At 33.1% G+C, this 10,533-nt stretch overlaps 1 protein-coding gene across 2 annotated transcripts in view; it reads left to right on the top strand.

Moving 5' to 3' along the window:
* LOC101896043 (uncharacterized) overlaps window positions 1-10,533 on the top strand; it is a 37,071-nt gene continuing 26,538 nt past the window's right edge. The window contains exons 1-2 of one of the 2 annotated variants that reach the window (XM_005175984.4): window positions 1-144; window positions 356-593. The gene's annotated coding sequence lies outside the window, so the exon portion shown is untranslated. The remainder of the gene's footprint in view (window positions 145-355; window positions 594-10,533) is intronic. The other variant, XM_059127813.1, reaches the window with a different exon arrangement.

Genomic DNA, 10,533 nt, shown 5'->3' with positions numbered 1-10,533 from the left:
CTTTCGTGTTTGTTGTGTTACATGACTGTTTGGCCAACGAACGAACTGAGAAAACCCGCCTGTTTGTTTTTTATGCATTCTCTTTTGTGACATTGATTCTAAAGGTAGTTCCGTTGGCGAATTAAACCAACCAACTAACTGTGGGTATGTATGGTGGTTGTTCACTTTGCGTGTCCCAGTGTTGTTGTGTATTTTGTTTTTCACGTTTTCTCTATATTCTCGTTATTCGTTGTATTTAGTCCTTTCCTGCTAAAGGATATTTCAAAGTCAAACAAAAATTTACCATTCAATTTTTTTTTTGCTTTTTCTACCCACCCACCCATCGTTCTTCGTTGTCATCGTCGTCGTCGTTTAGGAATCAAAGAAGCAGAAAACGCACAGTAACGAGACGACAATTTTCATCAAAACTTTATTTCCTCTTCGATTCAAGTGACAAACGGGAGCTGTTAAAGTACAAACGAAAAAGAATTAGTTAAAGAAAATCAACAACAAACATTAAAGACAACATTTTTCTACAACTTCAGTGGCAGCGAGGAGAAATTATTAACATTTTATAACTAAGTGAAATAAACAAGAGAAGACTCAATTTTTTGGTAAGTCCAAAAAAAAAAACATCTAGTGTCCAATTGAAAATGTTACGCAATTTTTTTATTGTTTTTATTACTTGTTTTTTTTTTTTACATTTTATGGTGAAATCAAGAATTTTAAGTTAAATTGATTTTAAGTGATGAACTTAGCAAAAAAGTTCCGAATTGTCTTAAGCTTTGTTGTATTTGGATTTGAAACATCGACCAGGGGAGCATTTTTATTTTGAGGACAATAAAGGTGAATCAACTTTTAATGGCCATTATGACCAAATGGAACTTAACATTTTAACTTATTAGTGAAATATGAGTACGAAATATTATCCATGACAATAAAATTATTTATGGATAACATGATTTTTTCCAATATGGATATAAATTCCTAAGTTTGTGGAAAAATATGTAAATTATTTGACCGCCTTTGAACTTAAAGTTAGACCCGCTATTAATTTGTTGTAATTTGTTATTTTCAGAAAATAATGGAATATAGAAAACGGGAAATCTACCTACTTTCACTAAATCGATCATTCCTAATCCCCTCTCAAATATAGCCTAAACATAGGCTACAGTTTCTTAAGTAGCTACTACATTCAGACGAGCAGTTTTGATAGAAAAATAAACATATCTCTTGGAAACCCTTAAAATTTCAAGTCGATGCGTCACCCACCTCCAGTAAGCCTGAATCAAACACCAGTGAAACGATAATACGTCATTTTCATTAATTGTTATAGTCTAAAATATTTCTGTAATTCTTTTATTTTTTACACAAGATTTTTCTATGAAATGTGTGGATTTATTTCCTATTGCTACGTCGGGTATTGTAGATAATTACTTTTGGACATGAAATCTTCATTGATGACAATGTCCGTTCGTTTAATTTTTTGATAGAATTGAATGCTTCCGCAATAATTTACTAATTGGGTTTACACGAGTATGTCTTTTGTTTTCATCTGCAGGGTAGGTTTTTTATATAATTTTTGTTATAATTCTGGTCGTTTTCTGATGCTGGGCTCAATATAAATTCCCGATAAGAGCAGAACTTGTCCAAATTAATATAAGACCGTTAAAAATGTTGTAATTGTCAGTTTGTTCCTGTGATAGGGTTTCCTTGTCTCTCTACCAACACATTCACAATTGCGGGAATTAAAATTGCGTAGTCTTACAGCCTGTTCCACGATCTCGAAAGAAAATTTGTGCGAACGAAGGCTACTCACTCACTTTCGTATAAGAATGCGTTCCACTAACTTTCGTCCTTTCTTTCGCATAGCCTTACGTCATTCAGTATTGCTAAATATTATTTGGAAAAATTAATCGCGAAATAAGGCAAAAAAAGCGCCAAATGTCTAATTTAAACGCGAAAAAGCAGCAGTGACTCTGCCTCAACTGACAGTTCAGTTGTAAACAAACAAATTGGAGGACCCATGGTATTTAATTTAAAAACTAATTTCTTCCAGTGGTCTTCAAGGGATTGCCTGCTGCTTCCAAAAATTGGCACTCCTCTGGAGAACTTAGGATTCTCCTCCATATACTCAACTAGTGCCCGCAGCTGTGTAGTTTTTTCTTGCTGGAATTGAGAAAATAAAAAATATATATTTGTTGTTCACAGATTAAATTGCATTTATTATTTTTACTTACATTTTTCTTTCCATTTTCAATCAAGCATTGTTTATGTTAAAACAATTTTCCTTAATTTTTATCATTCGACAGCAAACACACAAGTGACTGATTTTGACATTTGTGTTCGCATGCGTACGAAAGAAAAAAGATAGTGGAACGCAAAATTACACTGAAACGCTTACGTTTTCGTTCGCATTGATTTTCGTGCAAATTTTCGTTCTGATGGATTTTAGTGGAAGGGAAATCAGCTGTTTGTCGTGTAAAAGTTGTGCGAACGTGTTCTTTCGATATCGTGGAACAGGCTGTTAAAGTGTAATTAATATCATTTTGGTAAATCGAATATGGCAACCCTTATCCCATGAACTTGACCTTGTCATTTCTCAAATAAAAATTATTTTCATACCTAAAATATTTACGTATGGCGAATGGTCATTTTTTTGTTCCATATCTGAAGAAGACGAATTTTATTTATTATTTAAAAAAATTGTACAGGGTAATCTTATGCTAACATCTAATATACAATTTTTTTATTATATTTCCTTGACAACAACTCTACTCAACTCAACTCTACAAAAAATATTGTTTATGTTTAATAGATCGGGGGAACAATGTGGATCGTACAATAGAGTAAAATTACAGCTTTAAGGTGAGAATACATTAAACGCTTTTTCGACTGGCTTCTTCATAAATGAACAAAGGAGTTTTAGGTTTACTTTGTTCAATTTTAACTCTGCGCCCCTTTGTTCTTTTACGAAGAAGCCAGCCGATGACTTAAGCCAGTCGAAAAGGCGTTTTAAGTATTCTCACCTTAAGTCATCGGTTGGCTTCTTCACAGAGGAACAAAGGGGTTTTAGGCTGACTTAGATCGATTTTGGCCCTTCGCTAATTTGTTCTTTTCCGAAGAAGCCAGCCGATGACTTAAGCCAGTCAAAAAAGCGTTTTATGTATTCTGACCTCTACTTTTACCGACCTAATCAGATTTTTTAATGAATTTATTGGTATGTTCCAGAACCTGCAACTACTACTAGTTTTTCAATATTTTTCAATATCATAAAGGGAAAATCGGTTATCGTAGTAAAAAGTTTTACATTCTTGCAGTTCTGGAACAGACCATATGTTAATAGACACATGCGTGATACTCATAATGTATATAAATAACGGATAATTTTTAATTCAATCAACGCAAAAACCTCAAACGGCTCTATTATTTTAATTTTACTAAAAAATATGACACTCGTCTTGTTGTGTTGTTAGCATGGTAAAATTAAGAAGGTAAAGTCCTTTCAAATAAGCATTCCCATCTCTGCATTTTCTGTGACTTACATCGTCAAAATTCTCTACATAGAAAATAGGTTATGATTTGTGTGTATACAATGGATTTGTAAACATAAATTTTGACAATGAATAATTTTGAAAAATGCTGTAATCATATGATTGCATGACTTTACCTTCTTAATTGTACCATGGATAGATTAGGTAAAATAGATTAGGCTGGAAATACATAAAGCGCATATTTGGCTGGCTTAAGTCATCGGCTGGCTTCTTCGGAAATGAACAAAGGAGCCTAGGGCCAAAATCGAACTAGGTCAACCTAAAACTCCTTTGTTCATCTACGAAGAAGCCAGCCGATGACTGAAGCCAGCCAAATATGCGCTTTATGTATTCCCAGCCTTACTCATTCAATTTTGCCATGATCCTAAGGAAATTTTCTTCCTGCAGATAGTTGGTGTATAGTAGCAGAGTGGCGTTTTAGTTTAATTTAGTTTTTAAGAATTACCAGTTGAAAAAAGTTGGTTAAGTCAGTCAAAAACCCGTTTTATATGTTCTCACCTTTAAGATGTGAGTACATGAGCAACTTGGCATCATAGCTCGGCATATTAATGCCAAATTATACGGGGAACCGACGACAGGATACGAGTTCGGCTCCCGCATTTCTTTCGGATATGCCACAAAATATGCCATGCGAAGACTTCAAGCTGCTTATGTGCCCAATGAAAGAACATTAATTGTGATTGCATGAGACTACATTTTGTAATTGTACCATGGCATAAACCCGATTTTTAGTAGGTACTATGAGAAATTGATTTCTTAGTGAAAAATTCTTAAGGCTTTTTTGCTGGCTTAAGTCACCTTTCGACTATCCGACTGATACATTTGGTTTACTTTGCACAGATCTGTCTTTTGTCTACAGGCAGGTCAAGTTCGAAGATGAACTATATCGATCCAAGATATTCGGTATTTGGATGATTTTACCCACATTTTTCAATAGAATTGTCTGAAAATTCACACAAGGAGTTCCTTGTGAGTACTTATCCTCTAGAAGAAAATTGTCGGTATAGGTCCACGATATCGCATATAACGTACCCTCCGATATTCAGATGATTTCAGAAAAAAATTTTAATGAAATTGTCTTAAAATCCACACAATGGATCCCTCTGAGTGCTTTACCCCCAGATAGTCGGTATTTTCATTATTTTTGCGGCATTATTCACTGGAGTTGTTTCAAATTTCGTATATAAAGTTCGGAACACTTAATACAGCCTTTGATACAAATTACTTATGCAGTATCACGTCTTCGTATAGCCCCAAAAAAAGGGGTGTGATAAAAAGTAGAAGAATTCAGGTGGATGGATCAAGGCTTAGAAACATTGATATGTCAAAAATTTTAAAATTTTTTTGACAGAAATAAGTATATTTTTATATGTTTTCTTATATGACACAAACCAGGCGTTGTTATGACATGCATTTTTTTTTAACAATTTTTACAAATTTCAATAGCGTTTCATTCAAAATTTTCATTTCCAAAATTGGTTTGACAGTTCATTGTCCCAGCAGATGTGTTGATGCGACTACCAATATTTTTCTGCCATGTTCCCTACTTTTTATAATACAACATGCACACATAGAATATATTTTTATTACTGATTGCTATTTTGCGTGCCGTTTACATTTTAATTACAACTTTATTTGTTCATTACAAATAACAAGAAATTAGTTTTATGTAACAATTTATGTTTTTTCATTTAGCTTCATAGTACATTTACAGACTACGGGATTAAGTAAACCCAGTCGTTTAAAATTATCAATTCCGTTGCACATACATAAATCCTTAACTTAGTAAAAGGCTCTAATGTAAACATACTGTTAGATCGATTTCTAACTAATTACTTTACAATTTTTTAAGAGGAGAACTAAATATTGTTTAAATAAATAACAAATGTACCGCGGCAAGACGAATTAAAAGATATACGGATATGAGGTCATTGTGCGTTCTTCATGCTGATGGAACCAACCGTCGACAATAACAACAGCAACGAAAAAATAACAAAGTCCCCAACTTATTGGCTATGCGGGTGAGCAACCGCCCATTCTAGCCTCCTCCCTCTCCGACAGAGATACAAATGACTATAAAAATACCAAATTGAAGCAAAAAAATAACAAAAAATCGAACGAATCGAGTCGTTTTCTAGAAATAATTACTTTGCCAAATACTTGTAGATGAGATCAACCACAACAACAACAGCAGCACCAACTGCACTGCAATACAATGGAAAATATACAAATAATTGCATATGTATGTAGACACTGATGTAGATATGTATGTATGTATGTAATGTTGTTGTTTTTGTTGATGCGCTGCTCTTTTGTTTTTAAATTACATTTTATACAAAACAACGAAAAAATAACATTATTTTTTGTCGGTTTTATTTATCTATTTTTCAATGGTACCTCTCGAACGGCACATATTTTTAGAGGGAGGCGGAAACATAAAGGTGGGTAGCATAAAATACTGACAATTTGGGAAAAACTTTTGGTAAAGAAAGTAATAGAGGCAATGCCGGCAATATGAATGATTATCTTCCTGAAATTTTTAAAACATATTTTAAGGATCCATTCAGAATAATCGATTGATTCTATAAATTAATTTAAGCATGATATATACATAGTTTGAATATATAATATGGTATTGTATAGCATATATTTCAAATTAGGGCAAAATGTTAAAAATATAAAATGTGACTTGTAGGTCACTGATAGTGTACAACATGCTTTATAAATAGTTCACACAGGAAGTTTAATTGACTATAAATTCACCATGACTGTCAATTTAGCCTTTAAATGTAATATTGTACCAAACTGAAGCTGCATGTGGACCATAGTTAAGTAACATATTTCTCAACACCATTCTCATTTAATGACTTGTTCACACATCAAGGGTCAAGGGTCATATGTAAAGTGCCTTTTTCACATTAAATGGTCTGTTATAGAATTGCAACGATGTAAAAGCTTTTACTACAATAATCGATTTTCCCTTTATGACATGGCAGAATTATGAAGGTAAAGTCATGGAATCATATGATTACAATTTTTTTTTTCGAAATTATTCATTTAACAAAATCTTATTGTCAAGATTTATATTTACAAATCCATTGTATATACACAAATCAGGGATGAGAACCCAGTTTTACGCAGTAAAGTTTAACAAGATAAGTTACAGAAAGTGCAGGGATGGGAATATTTATTTTAAAAGACTACCTTCTTAATTATACCATGCTTTATGATATCGACAAAAAATTGGAAAACTAATAGAATCCTGCAGGTTCTGGAGCAGAGCATGTATATTTAGCATTTTACAATGGCATGTTGACTCGAATATGTCGTCTAAACTAACTTTTACAAAATTGACAGATATAAAAAATTTATAAAAATTATAAAAAAAAAATTAAGGGAGGTACCTAATGGGATATGAAACATGGCGTAACAATTGTATACCCTCCACCATACATAGTATGGAGGGTATATTAAGTTCGTCATTCCGTTTGTAACTCATCGAAATAATAATTTTAGACCCAGCAAAGTATATATAGTCTTGATAAGAGTAAAATTCTAAGACGATTTAGCCTTGTCAGTTGTCAAAACGAATAAAGGTAGGAATCTAAAATTCCTGTCTTTTGTCTGCAGGCAGGTCCTCGGGCTATAACGGTACCCCCGATATTCGGAATTTTGATAATTTTAATCAAATTTTTCAATAGATTTTCCTGAAATTATACGTGACTACTTTACCCCCTGAAAGAGAATTATCTATATGGGTTCACGACATAGTATATCCCCTATATAACTGTACCTTCCGGTATTCGGTATTTTGATGATTTTAGCCACATTTTGTAATGGATTTGTCTGAAATTCTATACATGGAGTTCTGCGTGACTACTTTATCCCCTGAAAAAGAATTGTCTATATAGGTTCACGACATCGTATATCCCCCATATAACTGTAACTCCCGTCATTCGGTATTTTGATGATTTTAGCCACAATTCGTAATGGAATTGTCTGAAAATCTACACGAGGTGTTTTTTTTTTGTGAGTACTTTACCCCCTGAAAGGGAATTGTCTATATAGGTCCACGATATCGTACAGCCTCCATAGAAAGGTGCCCCCCGATATTCGGTATTTTGATGATTTTAGCTACATGTTTCAATGGAATAGTCTGAAAATCTACACAAGCAGTTCCTTCTGAGTACTTTAAAAAGAATTGAAAAAGATTTGTCGTTTCGTCGTGTACCTGTCGTCATTTGGTATTTTGATGATTTTAGTCACATTTTTTAATGACAATGTCTGATATACTACACAAGGAGTTCTGCGTGACCACTTTATTCCCTGGAAAAGAATTCTCAATATAGGTTCAAGAAATCGGTATGGTATGGTATGGTCCCCATATAAAGGTTTTCATTTGAGCGGTATTTTTCGACGGAATTTCTAATTTCAGCAGGATAAGTTTAATACTAAGTTAAAGTAATTCTGAGAGCAAAAACATGATTCAAATGCCAGTGAGAACATGGTATAAGTTTGATCAAAATAGCATTGTACGTTTATTTTGTACATGGTAGAAGAACATGGTTGAAGAATACAGGTAGTCGCATCGACACAGGTGTTGGGACAATGAACTGTCATTGGAAATTTTGAATGAAAAATTGTTAAAATTTGTGAAAATTGTAAAAAAAAAATCATATCTTTACAACCTCCGATTAGCGTCGTATACACAAACATAAAAAATTCTACTTATTTTTGAAGAAACATTTAAAGATTTTTGACATATACAAGGTTCCCATGCATCTACCTGTATTATTCTACTATGGTCGAAGAATATGCATCATCATCGACACAGCTATTGGGACAATGAACTGTCAAACAATTTTGGAATTGAAAATGTTTAATGAAAAATTATTTAAATTTGTAAAACTTGTTGAAAAACACGAATTAAAATAATCTCCGAAAGACCTCGAATAAGAAAACATATAAAAATCTACTTATATTAAAAAAAACCTTAATTTTTTGACATATCAATGCTCCCAATCTTTGATGCATCTACCTGGATTCTTCTGCCACGATTTTGTAAATACAGTGAATAAAAGTTGACAATATACTACAAATAAATCATCATATCGGATGTTAACCTGGCAAAATACTCTAAAGTAAACATACTATTACAACAGACCGATTTTGGCTCTGTTTTGAGGACTTCTTTCCTTTATCTTTTTATTGATAACGATGATATAATATAAAATGTTTTTTTTTTTTTGACTGACTTAAGTTATCGGCTGGCCTCTTCATAGAAGAAGAAAGGAGTTTAGGTTGACTTAATTCGATTTTGCCTCTTTTACGAAGAAGGCGGCCAATGAATTAAGTCAGTCAAAAAGACCTTTTATGTACTCTCACCTTAACACCGGTTAGAGAACTAAATGAGAAATTCAATCTGAGTCACAACAATTGTTACAAATTTTGGGGCAATCCATGGTCTAATTAAATCAAGGTAGTCTCATCCAGCTCTGGATTTTTGTGTAGTTTTCATTGTCAAGTTCACCTTAAATTGAAAACAGGTTCCCATCTCTGATTTGTGTGTATTCAATGAATTCGTAAATAAATATTTTGACAAGGAGATATTGTCAAATGTATAATTCTGAAAAAATGCAATCAAATGACGTTCGCATGACGCATGACGTTCCTTTCATAATTTTAAAACGGGGCAACCAGACACACCTATAATGAGCAAACTATAGTGGTAGGTATCTACAAGGGATTATGTGTTATTACAGTACATCGGATTTAGTCACAACTTCACCACATCACAAGATATATACCCACTGAGGCCATAAAGCTAATGGTGTAGTTATGATGGTAATACATAAAGCGCTTATTTGGCTGGCTCAAGTCTTTGGCTGGCTTCTTCGTAGAGGAACCTCAAATAGTAAAGACTAGGCAAAATGCATTATGGAAAAATAGTTAATGTGAAAAATATATAGAGGCGCTGCTCACAACAGAGACATGTTAGCATAAAAACAGAGAAGATTTTCGAATAACATTTTCCGCAAACCAAAAATTTGACCTCAAAATTGTATTCCATTGACGTTTTCCATTGATTGAAAATTGCATTTTCTGTTTAAACGACTTAACACTGGTAACTATGTTGTTGCGATATCATAACAACAGAGGTATTTACACCTGGTGACAATATTTTGACACTGCCATGTCCCATCTTTATAATTCTATGCATGACAGAAGAACACAGGTAGATGCATCAACGCTTGGGAGCATTGATATGTCAAAAAATTTAAATATTTTTTCAAATATAAGTAGATTTTTATATGTTTTCTTATACTACGTCATTCGGAGGCTATTATAATTCGCGTTTTTCAACAATTTTTACAAATTTAAATAATTTTTCATTCGACATTTTCGATTCCAAAATTGATTTGACAGTTCATTGTCCCAGCAGCTGTGTCGACACGTCTACCTATATTCTTCTACCACGCTTCTATGTCTTTGAACAAAGAAGTTTTAGGTTAATATAGTTCGATTTTGGCCCTAGTTAATTTCCGAAGAAGCCAACCGATGACTTAAGCCAACCAAATAAGCGCTTTATGTATTCCCACCATTACCCACACCATTATGCACACGAACAACAGCTGCACCATTTCAAATTATAATTCGAAAGAAAATTGTTCTGCCCGTTTCTTTACCATTTAAATTTATTAAGGAAAATATCCATGTATTATGGTCAAACATTATAAACACAATCCAACACAAATCGAGATAAAACACAATTTTTTATTTGATTATGACATTATCTGTGGTATTTTTTCGCTTAAATCTCAGATGAGAACCTATGAAACGTGATCTATTGCACAAAGTTACACAGGAAAACAGTGTTGTACTGACATCTTTTTTTTTTCAATTTATTCGTTTTCGTTTTCCAATACACTGTTCACACTCTCACTTTCTCGCTCTCTTTGTGTTCATTTGTTTTTCAAAATCCATACGTGTGTACGTCGTA

Source organism: Musca domestica, unplaced genomic scaffold (assembly GCF_030504385.1).
Source record: "Musca domestica strain aabys unplaced genomic scaffold, Musca_domestica.polishedcontigs.V.1.1 48, whole genome shotgun sequence".
NCBI lineage: Eukaryota > Metazoa > Arthropoda > Insecta > Diptera > Muscidae > Musca > Musca domestica.
Note: the sequence above shows the minus strand (reverse complement) of the source record. Positions and strands in the feature narration are given on the sequence as shown.